We start from the raw sequence: 19,203 nt of genomic DNA, 5'->3' as shown, positions 1-19,203 counted from the left end.
TATGTGGATAGTTTTGGACTTACTAGCTGAGAAAATCTCTGGATGTTTCATAAGAAAATACTAGTACGTTTTCAATATATGAATCTAAGTTTTTAGGGTTGAAGAAACCAGCTTGGACACTACAACCCCAATAAAGAACTCAATCTCTCATTGTAAGGCCAAGCCAAGCTTGCCCAGCCAACTCCAATCACCCAAGCCACTTTAGCTGAGCTATAAAACATCACGAAGCAGGTATGTGCCATTCCTTCTTTTTCTAGAGGAAAAGAATCTAAAGATAAAAATACAAACAAAACCCAAGAACTCTCATTTTTCCTCTTTCAGTTTCTGGAGAACCATTAGTGACTATTTGTCTCTTTTGAAAGAATAAAATGCTAATTAATCACTTTTAAGAGAGTTACTTCATAAAAATGTTACTTCAAAAAAGAAAAAAAAAAAAAAAAAGAAGGGATCCCTGGGTGGCGCAGCGGTTCGGCGCGTGCCTTTGGCCCAGGGCACGATCCTGGAGACCTGGGATCGAATCCCACATCGGGCTCCCGGGGCATGGAGCCTGCTTCTCCCTCTGCCTGTGTCTCTGCCTCTCTCTCTCTCTCTCTCTCTCTCTCTCTCTGTGACTATCATAAATAAATAATAATAAAAAAATTTTTAAAAAAGAAGTTCCTCCTAAAATAAATCTAGATTCCTTTAACAAACAAAAAGCATGGTTTGGAATTCTAGGCTAGTATTAAATAATACCAGTCAAATTAAGCCCAAATACCAATCATGTTAAAACCAAGACCAGACTTGCATGCATGAAGTATATTTCTAGAGTATAATCTATTTCTTAATCTGGGTACATGGTAAGGGGTTCCTTATGCTGTACCCTTGTGACTTATGCACTTTTCTCTCTGTATATTGTATTAAATAAAATGTTCAATGAGTAGTTCATATGATTTGTTCTATGCAACATGGTTAATTTTTTTATAAAAAGATAAAATAAAGTGTGAAAACGTCCTTTCTCTTCCATATACCCCTGCCATAACCTAGTATTTCTCTCCAAAATTATTTATTTAAAATTGGTGTGCTTCCTTCTACAAAGAAGACACTTTTCAACTGTCTCTTATCTAACTATACATCTACTTCCTTGCCATTGATATATATACAGTAGCCTATCTATCCACTTGTTTGATTTGTATATAACAGGTAAATAATATATTGATATATTGTTTGGTATCTTGCTTTTTAATTAATTTGTTTGTTTAAATATCTTTCATTTATCTCATAACCTCCACAGCATAGTCATTCGTTATAATAACTTTTTATCAAATGAATATACCATAATTTGTTATTAATCTTTTGTTGATAATCACTTTGGCTGACTCCAGATTTTGTCTACTATTCACAATAACTCACCACAGTTCACTTGAATTAAGCAATTAAGCTTATAGAGACATATACACTCAATACTCTTGATTTGCCAGTTTAACAGTTTTAATAATATAGTAAGTGAAATTTTTTTTTTAATTTCTGTTGTGAACTTAATTTGTTTTTAAATTTCTGTTGTAAACTTAATGTTTGAGTCCCCTCGAAATTCATATGTTGAAACTCTAATCCCAACATGATAATATTTGAAGATGGGGCCTTTGGTAGGTAATTAAGTCATAAATGTAGACCTTCATGAATGGAATTATTGTCCCTATAAGCAGAGGCCAGAGAGCTAACTGGCTCCCTTTCAGCCATGAGAGGACACAGCAGAAGATAGTTATCTGTCTGTAGACCAGTGATAGAGCCTAACCAAGAACCAGATTACACTGATACCCTAATCTGGGTATTTTAGGCTCCAGAACTATGTGATATAAATGTTGTTTAAGCCACCCGGCCTATAGTAATTTATTATAGAAGCCCAAATTTACTAAGATAATTTTCATCCTTAAAATGTGCTATCCAAAGTGTCTAGCTATTTTTAACTTTTTACAAAATCTTTGGCCTTTTTTTTTTTTAAGATTTTATTTTTTGATTCATGAGAGACAGAGAGAGAGGGGGGCAGATACCCAGGCAGAGGGAGAAGCAGGCTCCATGCAGGGAGCCCCACATGGGACTTGATCTGGGGACTTCAGGACCACGACAGGGGCTGAAGGCGGCACTAAATTGCCTAGCCACCCGGGGTGCCCAGTCTTTGGTCTTTTAAATATTTATGTATTCTGTCTGTTTTCCAAGTGAATTAACTGTGGTATATTTCTTGATTTATATCAGCTCTGTATTAGTTAAAAAATGAGAATTGGGGGATCCCTGGGTGGCTCAGCGGTTTAGCACCTGCCTTTGATCCTGGAGACCCTGAATCGAGTCCCGCATCAGGCTCCCTGCGTGGAGCCTGCTTCTCCCTCTGCCTGTGTCTCTGCCTCTCTCTCTCTCTCTCTCTCTCTCTGTCTATCATGAATAAATTTAAAAATCTTAAAAAAAAATAATAATAAATAAAAAATGAGAATTCTCATTGCCTTATTTTCTCAGTTTGTTATATTCTGATAAATTATTTTATGTAGTATTTAACAGCTTTATATAGTTAGATATGTCTGTATTTCATTATAACTTATTAAGTGTGGTATATGTCCTATTTAGAAGAGACTTTTGAACTAAGTAAGCTAGGAGAACCTTGCAGAGTCCCATCCTGAGGCTCAGATTTGTTTCTGAGGTTATAATTATCCCTTATTTAAAGAAAACAAAGAAACAACAACAAAAAACAAAGCAAACTGAAGTTAATAAAGTATAACTTTTTTTCCTTATAGCTGGTAGTCTAAGCCTGATATTCAAATCCTAAGAGGTTTTTATGCATGATACAACAAAAAACATGTCATATTCTTCAGAATTAATTTATCTTTTTCTCTCTTCAGAAATATTATATATGTGTAATATATTAGAGATTAGAAAAAGTTATCCTTACGAACAGTAAAGAGAAAAGTGGTGTAATAGATCCTAATTGTCTCATAACCTGATCATTAACAAAGGAGCAAACTAAACTTCTCAAGTTGGGAGTAGAAAGTAGAAAACTGTCTAGGTACTTTATATAAAAAAGTCTCATTTTCAACAGAATGTGAAAACAACATAATGGTATATAATGTGTATAGCATTTTTCTGATGAAAAATAAAAGTCTCTTTGTTAAAATTCCCCTAATATTTGTTTTTTTTTATTTATTTATTTTTTTAATTTTATTTATTTATGATAGTCATACAGAGAGAAAGAGAGAGAGGCAGAGACACAGGCAGAGGGAGAAGCAGGCTCCATGCGCCGGGAGCCCGATGTGGGATTCGATCCCGGGTCTCCAGGATCGCGCCCTGGGCCAAAGGCAGGCGCCAAACCGCTGCGCCACCCAGGGATCCCCCTCCCCTAATATTTGTATTTTAAGTGTTGTCTCATTCTACAATCAAGCCAAGCTTTAATCAGGAACTGGGTAAAAAGAAGGGATTCTCTCCTTTCTTTGGCAAAGATTTTCTTAAAAAAGTGTTTCTAATAAACACAATCTATTCTAATTTTTATATTCTCACTTTCACCATTAAAACTTGATCTGTAAGGAAATCATTTTTGTAGTAAAGGGAAAACATAATTTGACACATATAAAATACACACATATAACTTCTTTCCAGTAAGATTTATTTTTATTTCCTCACTGACTTAAAAAAAATGCTACTTTTATTGTAGACTAAATTTCATGTATATCTTGGTGTTATTTCTGACCTCCTGTCTATATGTTTTGATCATAGGTAACAAAGTGTTAATTATTCTAGCTTTCATCTTATCATATCTCTGAAGATTATTTTACCTCATTACACTTTTTAAAATGCTTTTCCTGACGAGTTTATCATATTTATTCTATCAGACAAATTTGAGTTTCATTTTATTAAGTACAATGAACTCTGTCCTTTCTCATCATGAGGCTCAGCGTGAGGCCAGTGCGTCGGGAGCTGGGCTTACCGTGGAAAAGAAGCCACTGCACCCCACAGCCACGTGGGGTGTGTGGGGGTGGGGTTCGTTGGTCCAGGAGAAGGACCCTATGGACCCCCGGGGGCCAGCCCCCAGCCTTTCCAGCGGCCTGAGAAACCTGGTGGAGTCTGCCGTCGGAAGACCAGGCGGGAGCATAATGAGGCCCTGATGGGCAGCCCCGGCCATTGACCTGTCAGCATCCTTCTGTGACCAGTCAGGATCCTCTTGTGGCCCCTACTGCTCCCAAGCTTGTGGTCATAACCCAGGGCCGCTGAGCCGGGAGCACCGGGGTCTTTTCGACCATGAGGTGAAATCTCTGGACGTGGCTCAGGCTGCTTAGGGGTGGGCCCCTGGAACCAGGCACCGCGTCACTCCCTGCCATACCCTCCCCAAGCCCAAGCTGGGTGCAAGAACCAGATCTACAGTCAAGAGGCAAGGAGAACCAGATGCCTTGAGGCTCAGGCCCTGGCCCGCGCATTCCCAGTCCCGCAGAGCTCCCTGGCTTGGGGCAGCTGCTGGAGGAGCTCCAGTGCCAGCTGATTCTGCCACAGGCCTTCCCCAGGAGGAACCTGGTGCAAGAAGCCAGGGATGCCATTGTGAGCACCTTATAGGCCTGCCATGGCTGTGAGCCTGACCTCAGCCTGGTGCTCCATGGCTGCCAGCTGCCCTTACCAGGGACCAAGCCTGGGGGCCCTGAAAGCCAAAGAATGACACTTTCCTGGATCAACAGCCCTGACCAGTGCCCAGGGGAGGGGAGGCAGAGGAGGCAACAGAGGACAAAGGAGCTCACCTTTGCTATGCCTCACAGCTCCAGCACTCCTATGGTGCATAGGGTGAGCTTGGCACCACCAAAAGGTCCCTGGCTACCCCCCTTGCCCTTGTTGCCTTCACCATCTGGGGCAGCCTGGGGCCCCCCAACAGCCTTTGACCTGCTGAAAAGCATCTGGCTGGTAGCCACACCATCCCCTCAGCAGTACTGGGGTGTTGGGCCACAAACAGCCCCTGCCTCAGCCACCATCACCCTTGTTGCCCAGAACCTCTGCCCTGGACTGGAGCCCCAGCCCCCCTGCCCCACTGCCCAGTCTCTCCTGGGTAGTGGCCCAGAGCAGCCCAGAGGCCTGGTCTTTTCCACCCATGACACTGTACTGAGGGGACTGGACAGGAGACAGGAAACCAGCACTCCTAATCACCTCAATAAAGTACCTTGTACATTGAAAAAAAAAAAAAAAAAGCAAACCCATACACATTATGTTTTTCCATTTATTTTCATCTTTTTGTCTTTCAGTAGATATTGCTATTTTTTTGCTCTCCTTTTCTTTCTCCCTCTCATCTCTCTGTAGATATTAATATAAATAAAAATATAGATATACAGATGCTAAACTATTCTTATAAACTTTATATATACTTTGGTTGTACTATAAACAGATTTGTTTGTTGTCATGTCAGCTGGTTTGATTTTTTTTTTAAGATTTATTTATTTATTCACGAGAGACAGAGAGAGAGAGAGAAAGGCAGAGACACAGGCAGAGGGATAGGTAGGCTCCTCACAGGGAGCCCAATGCGGTATTCCATCCCGCATCCCGGGATCACGACCTGAGCTAAAGGCAGGAGCCCAACCGCTGAGCCACCCAAATATCCTGTTTTAATTATAATAAAGGAAAGCGGTTGATGTTTATGTTTATATTAATTTTATAACATACCATTGTAGTGAACCTTTTTATTTTTACAAAGAGTGGGGTTTTTTTGCAGGGAGGGGGGGCCTATGTTTTTTGTAGGCAAGTTACCAAATTACCTCCAAGTTTTTCTTTCTGGCCTATTATTTAAACTGATGTTTTAACTAATTGGCTAGAACTGCTAAACTAAGCAAAGTGATACTGGTTATAGGCAGAAAAATTGATTTGTCTAGTTTATGACTTTAGTAGTAAGGATTCCCGTGTTTTTTCTTTAAGCGTACTTACATGTTCGTATGATTAGTTAATCATATTAGTTAAATTAATTGATATATACACACGTATATGATGTACTAAAGATATAGGTATCTATAATCCTTATTCAGATTCTAAAAAGTAAATATGAATGTTCACTTAGTCAATTGTCTTTAAAAAACTTGATTTTTTAGGGCAGTTTAAGGTTCACAGCAAAATTGAGAGGAATGTACAGAGATTTCTCAAGTACTCTGGCCCCAGTACATGTATGTGTAGCCTCTCCTATTATCAACATCCCCTACTCTAGTGGTACATTGATACATACATCAAAATCATCTAAAATATACAGTTTACTCCAAAGTTCACTCCTGGTGTTATACATTCCATGGATTTGGACAAATGCATGAAATTATGGTATCATAGGATTTCTTTTATTGCCCTAAAAAGTCTCCGTGACCTGCATCTCTAGAAACCACTAGTCTACTATCTCTGTGGTTTGCCTCTTCTAAAATATCATATAGTTAGAATCATACTGTATGTAGACTTTTCAATTTATCTCCTTTCACTTAATAATATGCAGTTAAATTTATTCCATGTCGTCTAATGCCCTAATAATTAATTTATTTTTAGTATTGAATAATTTTGCATTGTCCAATGTACCACAATTTATTCATCTATTCACTTACTGAAGGACATTTTTGTTTTCAAATTTTGGCAATTATGAGTACATTTTCTATAAATATCTGTGTATAGGTTTTATGAAGACACAGATTTCCATCTCTTTGGGTAAATACTGAAGAGTACAATTGCAGGACGCCTGGGTGGCTCAGTGGTTGAGTGTCTGCTTTCCGCTCAGGGCATGATCCTGGAGCCTCAGAATCGAGTCCCACATCAGGCTCCCTGCATGAAGCCTGCTCCTCCCTAAGCCTATGTCTCTGCCTCTCTCTCTCTTTCTGTGTCTCTCATGAATAAATAAAATCTTTTAAAAAAAGAGTACAATTGTTGGATCATATAGCCAGAGTATGTTTAATTTCCTAAGGTAACACGAAAATGTCTTACAAAGTGTCTATCAATTTGCATTCCAACCAGCAATGAGTGAGAGTTCCTGTAGCTAGATATCCTTGCTAACATTAGGCGTTGTCAGTGTTCTGGATGTTGGTCATTGTAATAGTCCATGGTGATGTCATTTTAATTTTTATTTCCTTGAGCAAATGATATGCAGCATCTTTTTACATGCTTATTTCCATCCACATATTTTGTGTGTGTGTGTGTGTGTGTGTGTGTGGCATGTGTTAAGGTCCTTGGCTCACTTTTTAACTTGGTCATCTGTTGTATTGTTGAGTTTAAGAGTTCTTTGCATGTTTTGGTAACAGTCCTTTATCAGGTATTCCGTTTGCAAATATTTTTTCCCAATTTATGGCTTGTCTTCTCATTCTCCTGACATTGTCTTTGGAAGAGCAGAAGTTTTTAATTTTAGCGAAGTTCAGTTTATCAGTTATTTCTTTCATGAGTCATGCTTTTGATGTTGTATCAGAAATATTATTTTCATACCAAGGACATCTAGATTTCCTCCTATCTCGTAATCTAGGAATTTTAAACTTTTACATTTTACATTGAAGGTGTGATCCATTTTGAGTTAATTTTCCTGAAAGATGTAAAGGCTATAGATTCATTTTTATGTATATGGATGTCCAGATTTTCTTACTTCATTTGTTGAAAAGACTATTTTTGCTCTATTGTATTACTTTTGCTCCTTTGTCAAAATCAGTTTACTATATTTAGTGATTGGGTCTAATTCTGGGGTCTCTGTTCTATCTCATCGATCTATTTGTCTCTCTTTAGCAACTGCCACATTATCTTGATAATTGTAGCTATTTAGTAGGTCTAGACATTGGGTAGTGTCAGTCCTCCAGTTTTGTTCGACTTCAATATTCTGTTAACTGTTCTGGGTCTTCTGCTTCATCATATAAACTTTAGAATCAGTTTGTAGAATATATGGAAGAACTTTTTAGGATTTTGATTGAGATTGCATTAAATCTGTAGATCAAGTTGGAAAAAAAACTGAAATCTTGATAATAGTGAGTCTGTATCCATGAATATGGAATATCTATTTATTTAGTTCTTTGTCTCATCAGTTTTGTAGTTTTCCTCATATAGATCTTGTACATTTTTATTAAATATATACAGATCTATTTCCTTTTTCAGATGCCAGTGGAAATATTATTGTGTCTTCAATTTCAAATTCCACTTTTTCCTTGCTGGTATATAAGCAAGTGATTGAGCTTTAAATATTAACCTTGAGTCCTATAAGCTTACTATAATCACTTATCACTTCTAGGAATTTTGTTGTTGTTGATCCTTTCAGATTTTCTACATGGACAATTATGTCATCCATGATCAAAGGCGGTTTTATTTCTTCCTTTCTAATCCGTATAGTTTTTATTCATTTTCTAATGCATTAGTAAGAACTTCCAGCATGATGTTGAAAAAGAGTGGTGAGAAGGGACATCTTTGCCTGTACCTGATTTTGGTGAGAAAGTTTCACATTTTTCACCATTAAGTATGATGTTAGCTATAGGTTTTTATAGACATACTTTATCAGCTTGAGAAGAATTTGCTCTATTTTTAGTATATTGAGAATTTATCCTTTTTTTTCAGATTCAGAATTTTTGTGTCATGATTGGAATTTCATCAATACTATAAAATATAAAATATAAAATACTTCCACTTGGAAGGATTGAATATTTTCACATTGTATCTTAAATCTTAACCCCTGACCATCATATATTCACATATTTATTTCAGACTTTGTAAATATCTTTTGATAAAATTTCATAGATTATTTCATAAATGCTTTTATATTTTTCTTATATTATTAGTGTTTTATGTTATTTTATATATTTTTATAATATGTATTTTTAACTGTTTCAGATATGCAGATATTCAACTATATTTTATCTATTGAATTTCTTTTCACTAATTTTGAAAAACTCTCTTGTTAACTTAGATAATCAGTGGAGTTTTTGTATTCTAAAGTAGGCAATCATACCATTTGGAAAAATGACAGAATTTTTTTCCTTCTCAATTCTTTTAGCTTTTCCTTCTTTCTTTTCATTTTATTTCCTTCCTTCCTTCCTTCCTTCCTTCCTTCTTTTCTCCCTCCCTCTCTTTCCCTTTTCTCCTATTGCTCTTGCTAGTATTTACATATAATATTTGCATACACATATTGAATAGCATTGTATACAGTAGGTACTCAACTCTTGCTCTTTTGAAACAGCATATTTTTTCTTAAAAAAAAGCATGTTTTTTAATGTTTCATAATTAACCTTGCTATTCTCAATAGATTTTTGAGAATTCTGTTTATCAAGTTAAAGAAATTTCCTATTTCTGGTTTACTAAGAATTCATGTTAATAGATATACAGATAAATCAAATTTTATTTATTTAAAAATAATATTTAACAAATTTATTAAAATATTATTTAACAAATTTTCTTTATTTGTTAAGGTCATTATGTGGTTTTAATTCTTTAATCTACTTAATGAAATTTTATCCCTCTTATATGTGCTTCTTGTCATGTGTTAGTATCAATATTATAGTAGCTTACTAAAATAAGTTGAATAGTGTTCCCTCTTATCATACATAGAATAATTTTTATACACTGAAATTATTCTTTGAATGTTTGAATGTTTGGCTAATTAAAAATTTTAGGCTAGAGTTTTCTATTTTAGAAAAAAAACAAAAACTACTAAGTCCTTTCCATTAATCATTCTGGAATTATTTATGTTCTCTAATCTCTTGAGTCAATTTTTGGCAACATTCTAGAATTCTGGAAAATCATTCCTAATTTAAAATTTTTGGCCTAGGGATCCCTGGGTGGCTCAGTGGTTTAGCGCCTGCCTTTGGCCCAGGGTGTGATCCTGGAGTCCCCAGATCGAGTCCCACATTGGGCTCCCTGCATGGAGCCTGCTTCTCTCTCTGCCTGTGTCTCTGCCTCTCTCTCTCTCTCTCTCTGTGTCTCTCATGAATAAATAAATAAAATCTTAAAAAAATTTTTTTTTTGCCTAAATGCACACACCATATTGTCTTATTAATTTTTATACCTGTAAATCTATCTTATAAATTTGTATACCTATAAATCTATCTTATATATGTATATTATACATAATCTATATTATATCTATGTTATATATTATATATATATTATATATATATAACAAAATCTATATTATATATTATATATCTATATATCTCTATTAGTAATTTTTCTTTTTTTTTCAATTTAAATTCAATTGACCAAAATATAATACATCATTAGTTTTAGATGTAGAGTTCAGTTAGTTACTAATATTTTTTAACGGTTCCTTCTCGTTTTCTTATCAACTTGTCTAAAGTTAGTCAAATTTGTTGTTGCTTTTTAAATATCAACTTCAGGGGTCTTTTCAGTATCTCTCTTTTCTATAATATTATACTTTGTTCTGATCTTTATTATTCTCTCTTTTCTTTCCATGGCTTTATTCTCCTGTATTTTTGTAACTTCCTGAATTTGATTTTCAGCTCATTATTTTTCAGATTTTCTTCTTGTGCAACATAAATTTGCTCTAAACACTACTTTCAATACATCTACCATCCAATTTGTTATGTACTATTTTATTTATTTTCAAGTTATCCTCTTCCACTAGCTTCTTGTCCCAAATTGAATGCTTACTTCACTTGTTTGCTAGAATTCTTCTGAGGATGATACAGAAGATTCCCAAAGTGTCAGAAAATATATACTAAAGTTTTCTCCATTCCTGTGTGTTGTTGATGTTAGTATTTTATATAAAACGTAACATAATTTTATTTTGCATAAAACAGAATTTAGGTCAAAAATAGAAATAAATTAATAAATATAATAAATGTATATATGTATATGATATAATATGTATTATCTAAAATATATAGACATTCATGATTACATATATATATATTTTTTTTTATTAACCTCTTTGTTTATTTCTTCATCTTTAGGCTTGGATTAAAAAGCTTATGATAGTTAAATTGAAACTTGTCTTCAATCAGCATTTTGCATTATAGTTTTTATAATTTTTTATTCTTAATTGTCTACTTTGCCTTAAATTACCATCTTATCTGTAAACTACCACAGGGCAGGAATTTTATACATTTCAATTGTATTCTTCAAGTCACCTAGCACAATGTAAGACCCAAGAGAAATTTTTGAATGATCTGTTTCATTTTTCTAAGAACATGAAAAATTAGGTTTAGAAAATGCTTATACAAAAAATGTTATTTATAGATGAAACATTTAAGTTGTTGAGAGTGTTTTCTTCTCTCTCTTTTTTTTTTCTATTTGACTTCAGTAAAACATGCACTCAAATGAATATATGGTACTGATGTTTCTTAAATGCTGTTTATTAAGGTCTCTCTGAACTTCTAATTCTTGAAAAAAAATTGAAAAAAAAGATCATAATATGTCTCTCAAACAATATTTTTAAGGAGACTTTCTCAGCACTGTGATCATGTTGTACTTCAGGCTTTGGGTGATTGATGTGTTTCCATTCTAGTTATGTCAGGAGTCAAAGTAATGTTTTATTTTACTTTTATAACCAAAGTGTCATTTCTACAAATCTTAAACATGTTGTGGAAAGTTTCAGGCCAGTTTTGAACAGCTATTTAATGAACTGTGAACAAATCTCTGCAGTAAATTGTTTTTATATATAGTAGAATCACTTTCTATATAAGCACCTTAAAGCTCAGTTATCAAACATTACTAGAAATGGAAATTTCATTATGTAGGCCAATTTTTAACACGTTGCCCTCACTAAAATAATATTCTAGTGAAGTTTTTCTTGTTGTTGTTATTGTTGTTGTTGTTGCTTAATCTATTTGCAAAAATAGCAAGGTCTAGTTTGGTTTTGTAGAATTAACATTAGACTGGGGGCCAATATTATGGTAGGCTATATTATTTATGCATATTTGCTATTCTTTTCAACAGAAGATTATTTTTTCCTCTCCACATGGCTTGCCCATGTAACTTTTGTATACCACTTTATTGAAGGATTGTGAGTGTATGTCCTCTTGAATTAGGATTGCCCATATGATTTACTCTTGTCAATTATATGTAAGCACAAATAGCATCTGGCATTTCTAAGAGTGCTTTAAGAGGGAGATATGGTTAGCAATGTCCTTTTTCTCCTCCATAGAAAGTAGCAATGTTGAAGATAAAAGCTCCCTTTTCAGCCTGAGTTCTACCATGAAGATAATATGGATTAAAACAACAGGTAAACATGTAAATATCAACAGACATTTGATATGAGTGAGAAAAGCCTTTATTTTTTTAAAAAAATATTATTTATTTATTTGAGAGGGAGAGAGAGAAAGAGAACAAGAGTGAGGAGAAGGGGCTGAGGGAGACAGAGAAGCAGACTCCCTGCTGAACAGAGAGCCCTATGAGGGGCTCAGTTCCAGGACCCTGGGATCATGACCTGAGCCGAAGGTAGATGCTTAAGCAACTGAACCACCCAGATGCCCACTGACCATATCTTTAAACTTTCATTCTGGTTTCATAAATTTTTACTAAATTGATCTTGAGTTGTTTAAGTTTCTGGGGTACCACAGTCATTGAAATGGAGTATATGAATATACTTTTAAGTGAAATTCAAATTCATTTATTCACCCATTTAGTTATTCATAAAAAAATTTACAGCAGTTCTATTTATGTGAATGACACTGTACTTGTACTAGTAACAAATCAATGAACAAGAAAGACAATATTCTTATCTAATTTATAATCTGGAGAATACAAATATTAGGCTCTAACCTCACTATTAATTACAAATATGAACACAATAATTACTATGCAATCTAAAATAATATGTTTTGAGGCCTTAGATTCAAGGGATAGGAACAAGTTGCTTAAGAAAGCAATATTAACTTATCTTGACAGCTAAAAAAAAAAAAAAGTGAAAATGAGGGGACTTGCATGACTCAGTTGTTTAAGTGTCTGACTCAAATTCAGTTCAGGTTATGATCTCAAAGTTGTGAGATCAAGCCCTGCAGCTGGCTCCATACTCAGCAGGAGTCTGCTTGAGATTCTTGCTCTCTCTACTCCTCCTCCCTCTCTCAAATAAATATATAAATATATATTTTTTAAAGAGTGAAAAAGCCAGAGTAAGGACTTATATAAAGGATCTTCATAAAAAAATGAAAACACTAACACTGACAAAAATTGTGAGAATTCGCTTCTTTATAAATCTGTAAATTGGCCAAAGTCTTGCAAAAATCTAGGGAGAATTTCTTTAAGAAAAACAGCTGGAACTTAGTAAGAACAGTAAACTGTGGCATTTTTTCTTGCCTTATTTCCATCCTTGTCTCCAGCTCCACAGTGTTCCCTAAAAGCAACAGCCTGCAATCATGATAAAAAATAAAGGGTTGCAGACTTGTAGAGAGTAGAATGCTGTTGAAACTCCTTTTTGAACCCAATTTCTAGAGATTCTGCACTATTTGATTTGCCTATCGGTTCCAAGAGATTGTAAATGGTTGGGCTGTATAACACTGACCTGACTCAGAGTTTCTCCACTATGAACAGTCTTTTCCCATGGAGGAGAAAATAGTTAAGGATAATCAGTTAATATCACCATTATCTGAAGGAGTGGATAATAATTGAGTGGAACAAACCAAAGAAACTTAAAACGAACAGCTAGGGAATGAGAGGCCACAGGTGTCTTTAAAAACTCCCTGGGACTCTATTTACACATGTAGGCCTGTGCAGATACTCAGAGAAATCTGAAAAAGGCCCCAAGATCTCGATTTTGGCAAACCTTGAGACTTTGTACTGGCAGGAAGTGGAGATTAAAGCAGAGTTGTAAACTGACTAGCGGAGTATTGAAAGCATACCACAATGTGTGTATGGAGCTCTTTGTCAAAGACTGGAGACTTATTGGTTTCAGGAACTTGAATAAATTTCTGTCTAAACGTTAACTAATCACTAAGCTACACATCATAGAACTCAGTCATCACATGTGCCAAACAATACAGACTTTACAGAGATAGTTCAGAAAACTAACTCAACAAACAACCTGTAATACAGCAAATGGCCAGTATAAGACATTAAAAAGAAAAGCAAACTCAATTCAAGGTAAGCAGAAGGAAAGAAATCATAAAGATTTGAGCGGAAATAAATGAAATAAAGACTAGTAAAACAATAGAGAAAATTTTTAAAAATACAAAACTTGATTCTTAGAAGATAAAATTGAGAAGCCCATAGCTAGATTGACCAAGATAACAAAAGAACAAACTCAAATTGCTAACATTGGGAAGGAGGGAACATACTACATGCCTTACAGAAATTTTAAAAAATGATAAAAAAATGAATATAATAAATAGTTGTGTAACAACAAATTAGATAATCTAGCTGAAATGGGCAAAATCCTAGAAAGAGTCAATCTACTGGAAATGATTTAAGAGGTAACAGAAAAATTGAATAAGTTATGAGAAGTAAAGTGTTGTTATTAATTAGAAAATATCCCACAAATAAAATCAAAACAAATGGCTTCATTGGTGAATTCTACTAAGTAGTTAAAGAAAAAAATAACATCAATCTTTCCCGAACTCTTCTCTTAAAAAGAAGAAAAAGAAAGATTTCTCAACTCATTTTATATAACCAGTATTACTCTGATGCCAGTATTAGACCAAGAAAAAATTATGGGCCAGTATAACTTATGAATATAAGCAAAAATATACTCAACAATATACCAGCAAACTAAATCCAACAAAACATAAAGAGGAATAAATCTCATAACTCAGGTACAACCATAACCTCAGGAATGTAAGAGTTGTTCACAATATAAAAGCTAATGGATTACAACATATTATAGAATAAATGACAAAAGCTAATATGTCATTTCAATAGATGCAGAAAGTCTTTCACAAGATGGAACACTCTTCCATGATAAAAAAATATATATATATTCAACAAACTAGGAAAGCAGAGATCTTCCTCAACCTGAAAATGGGCATCTAAGAAAAACCCATACTTAACATTGTACTTAAATAGGAAAGACTGAAGCATTTCACCAACAAAGATTAGAAAAAAGACAAAATATCTGTTCAGATCATTTCTTTTCCTTTTTTTTTTTTAAGACTTTATTTAGGGACGCCTGGGTGGCTCAGCAGTTGAGCGTCTGCCCTCAGCTCAAGGTATGATCCTAGAGTTCCAGGATTGAATCCTACATCAGGCTTCCAGCATGGAGCCTGCTTCTCCCTCTGCCTATGTCCCTACCTCTCTCTCTGTCTGTCTCTCATGAATAAATAAAAAAAATATTTTATTAAAAAAAGATTATTTGTTTATAGAGCATATGTGAGCAGGGTAAGGGCAGAGAAAGAAATAATCTCAAGCAGATTGTGAGGAGCCAGAGGTGAGGCTCGATCACAAGACCCTGAGAACATGGCCTGAGCTGAAATCAAGAGTGAATGCTTAACTGACTGAGCCACACAGGCACCCCTATTCAGGCCATTTCTATTAAATATTGTGCTAAAGAGTCTGGTGAGTGAAATTAAGAAAAGGGAAAAAAAAGATAACAAAGAGAATGAAAAATATTTGTAAATTCTTCTGCATTTGTACTCCATGCAAAACAATGCCTATGAGTTCCTGGACTTATATGTGTTGTAGAAATACTCTGCCAACAACCAAATCATCCAGGCTAAGGACCATGCATCCATGCAGATGAACATGATAGAGGTTGACAAGGTGAAAAGCCTGGTTGAACAGCCAGTTTAAAACCTAAGATATCTGTGGGGCCATTTGCAGTATCAGTGAAGTATATGATTCCATCCTCCAACTGGTCAAGGCTGGTGGCACCATTCCAAAGGACTTCTGTTTGCGGAGGATCACAGATGTGTAATATTTGTCATAACCCCCTCCTCCCAAAAAGAAAATATTTGTAAATTATAGATCTGATAAGAGTCTAGTATCTAGAATATATAAAGAACTTGTATAACTCAACAATATAAAGACAAATAACCCAATTTAAAATGAGCAAAGATGTTGAACATACATTTCTCCAAAGAAGGTATACAAATGGAGAATAAGCACATGAAAAAACGCTGAATATAATCAGTCACTACAAAACACAAATTAAAACCTCAATAAGTGACCACATCATACGCACAGCATGAATATAAGACAGGTAATAACAAGCATTAGTGAAGTTGTGAAGAAATTGAAGTCATCATACCTTGCTACTGGGAATAGATAATGAAGAGGCTGCTTTATAAATTAGTTTTGCTCAAAACATTAAACATAGTGTTACCATATGACCCATTACTTCCTTTCTCTAGGTATAAGCCCAAGTGAAGCAAAAACACACCAAAATTTGTACAAGAATTTTAATAATAACGTTATTCACAATAAGTAAAAAAGGAAAACATCTCAATACATCAACTGATGAAGAGAAAAGCAAAATGTACTAAATCCATGAAATGGAACATTATTCATCCATTAAAAGGTATCATATTCTGGTACATGCAACCACATATGTGATCCTGTAAAACATAATGTAATGTAAAGAAGCCAGATACAAAAAGTCACATGTTGTATGACTCTCTATATGAAATATCTGGAATAGCAAATTGATACAGACAGAAAACATTGCAGTGATTTCCAAGAGCTGGAGGAAAGGGACTAAGTGTTTGGAAGTAGATATCTTTATCTCCTAGGGCAAATATAATTTGAGGAAAAACATTTGGAAATTACTCATGTATTGATAATAATTAAACCTTGGACCAATGTAAATTTAGGAAGAAATAATGTAGGGAAAAAAAAACAGGCATTACTTAAATGTCAAATAGAAGAAGAGAAGGTAGCAAGAGAACGTGAGAATGAGAGGAAAAAAGCAGATACTGTTGTGGAAGAAAAGAGGTAGCAGTTTTTCAAGCAGAAGTCAGTAAACAATATGTCCAAATGATATTAAGAGGTTAAGAAAGATGATGACAAATGCACATGTTGGATGTTGTCATAGAGAGGTGACTAGAGAATTTGGTAACTCCAGTCATGGAAAAACTAGGGCAAAAATTAGATTCTAATGGTTTAGAGAGTGTCTCTAACTAAATATGTTCTTTGCAAGAGATCTGTGATTAGGAGAAAAGCAATAAGGCTGTATGAAAATTAAAATTATGAAAATTTTTTAAACCAAAAAGTGCTCACTAAATACAAATGCAATTTAACTAATTCTGTTAATTGTGTAATCCAATATTGTATTTCCCTTTATTAAAAAGTAGGATTATAAATAATCTAAGAGGTTTTGCAATTTCATGGTAAAGGATTTAAAACACTGTCAATATTTTAATTTTATGTTTTCCTATAACATTTGAAGAAGGATTATTTTTACTATTTTTACTTATAAAAATATGTAAATATTACACACAGTCAAACCAAAATGAATTAGTGATTATTTAAATTGAGAAAAAAAATATGATTATGGAGTATTGCTGTAGGAATACTTAAACCATATATTAAATCTGTAGAAGGAACGGTGTGGTATATGAATATTACATTAATTTGATTAAATTCCCCCAAGGTGGCATCCCACTCGAATGAGTTTGTGCAATTAACACTTCTTGCCCTCCCCCCACCATAAACACACTTTTTCATTCCATAGAAATCCCAATTTATACTGTTAAGCAATCTATTTATCAGACATACACATGAATATCTAAGAAACTAACTTCATGTTGTTAACTCTTGAGAGGAAAGGCTTATTTGCATTTTTAGAAGAAATTTCTTAAATTAATTTCTAGTCGTGTAATATTTGTGAAACTTTCTGGCTGAAAAACACCCACAGAGTATCTCTACACTTCAGTTGCACATTATGTATCATTTCTTACATTTTGTGGACTACCTCATTTTCACCATTTTTGTTCAGTTAAAACATTAAACAGAATTTTCTCAGTACTATCCTTTGGGTGGCATTCTGATTGTTGCTAAGGTAAACATATAAACATGAAGTAGTCAAAAATTCAAGCTTTATGAGGAAATTCAAGAGATTCTAGCCTATTAAGAAATTAAATGCAAACAATTCATGTAAGACATGTAAGCAAGTAAAACAAAACAGTACAATTGATCCTTGGACATCAAAGTGGTTAGGGGCCTAGACTGCCCTTGTAGTTGAAAATCCCCTATAACTTTTGAGTCCCCAAAAACCTAACTAGTAATAGCCTACTACTGCCTTACCAATAACATAAACGGTCAGTTAACTCATATTTTGTGTATGCATTTGGTATTATTTTTACAATAAGGTAAGTTAGAAAAAAGAAAATGTTATTAAGAAAATAATTATGAAGAGAGGATACATTTATAGTACTACTATAGTGTATCAAAAAAATCTGCATTTAAGTGGACCCATGCTGTTCAAACCCTTGTTGGTCAAGGGTTAACTGTACTAGGCATACAGTAAACATTAGATAAATCTAATCAATCATGATAGTGATAAGGGGAAAGAAATATTTTTTTAATTTCCTTTAACCAAAATCTTTGTATTCTCTTAATTATGACAGCATAAACTTTCAGAATTATTCCAAACTAAGAATTTCTAAGAATTATTATTTTTAAAAAATTTATTTATTTGTTTATTTTGAGAGACAGGTGGGAGAGGCAAAGAGAGATAAAGAGAATCAAAAGAAAAAGAGAGAGAGAGAATTTCAAGCAGACTCCCTGCTTAGCACAGAGCTGAATCTGAGCAGAAATCAGGAGTTGGATACTTCACTGACTAAGCCACCCAGGCACTCCAAAAGAGTTTCTCTCTCTCTTTTTTTTTTTTAAAGATTTTATTTATTTATTCATAAGAGATGCAGAGAAAGAGAGGCAGAGACATAGGCAGAGGGAGAAGCAAGCTCCATGCAGGGAGCCCGATGTGGGACTCCATCCCAGAACTCCTGGATCATGACCTGCAGTGAAAGCCACATCCAACCACTAAGCCACCCAGGTGTCCCACCCCAAAGGAATTTCTGTTAGTAAAATGAAAATCCTCAGTTTTGAAAAATATTATCAATTTAATTTTTTTTCAACTTAAGGTTTTCAATCTTATGAAACTTTCTTTAAAAGTTAGCATGTATGGTGACTTTAGAAACTTATAAACATTTGTTAAAGTTTATTCCAGATGGTTGTTGCCTACTGGTGTAAGTATATAAAATTTAATATGCTATGTAGTGAAAATATCATTAATTTTTATGTCTCGACAAAAGTCAAACTCAGGCCTTCCAGTTACATAATTTCTCCATTAAATTACATATTTTTGTCACACCAACCATTCTTTTCATCATAAGCTATTAC

The 19,203-nt window shown here is 34.3% G+C and overlaps 2 pseudogenes; both read left to right on the top strand.

Annotated features, from left to right (window-relative positions):
* Window positions 1–1,594: 1,594 nt before the first annotated feature.
* LOC121476762 lies at window positions 1,595–5,101 on the top strand (annotated as a pseudogene).
* Window positions 5,102–15,501: 10,400 nt separating this feature from the next.
* Window positions 15,502–15,778, top strand: LOC121476761 (annotated as a pseudogene).
* The last annotated feature ends 3,425 nt before the right edge of the window (window positions 15,779–19,203 follow it).

Source organism: Vulpes lagopus, chromosome 16, assembly GCF_018345385.1.
Source record: "Vulpes lagopus strain Blue_001 chromosome 16, ASM1834538v1, whole genome shotgun sequence".
Classification (NCBI taxonomy): Eukaryota; Metazoa; Chordata; class Mammalia; order Carnivora; family Canidae; genus Vulpes; species Vulpes lagopus.
The sequence above is the reverse complement of the archived record's forward strand: the minus strand, read 5'-3'. Positions and strand labels throughout refer to the sequence as shown.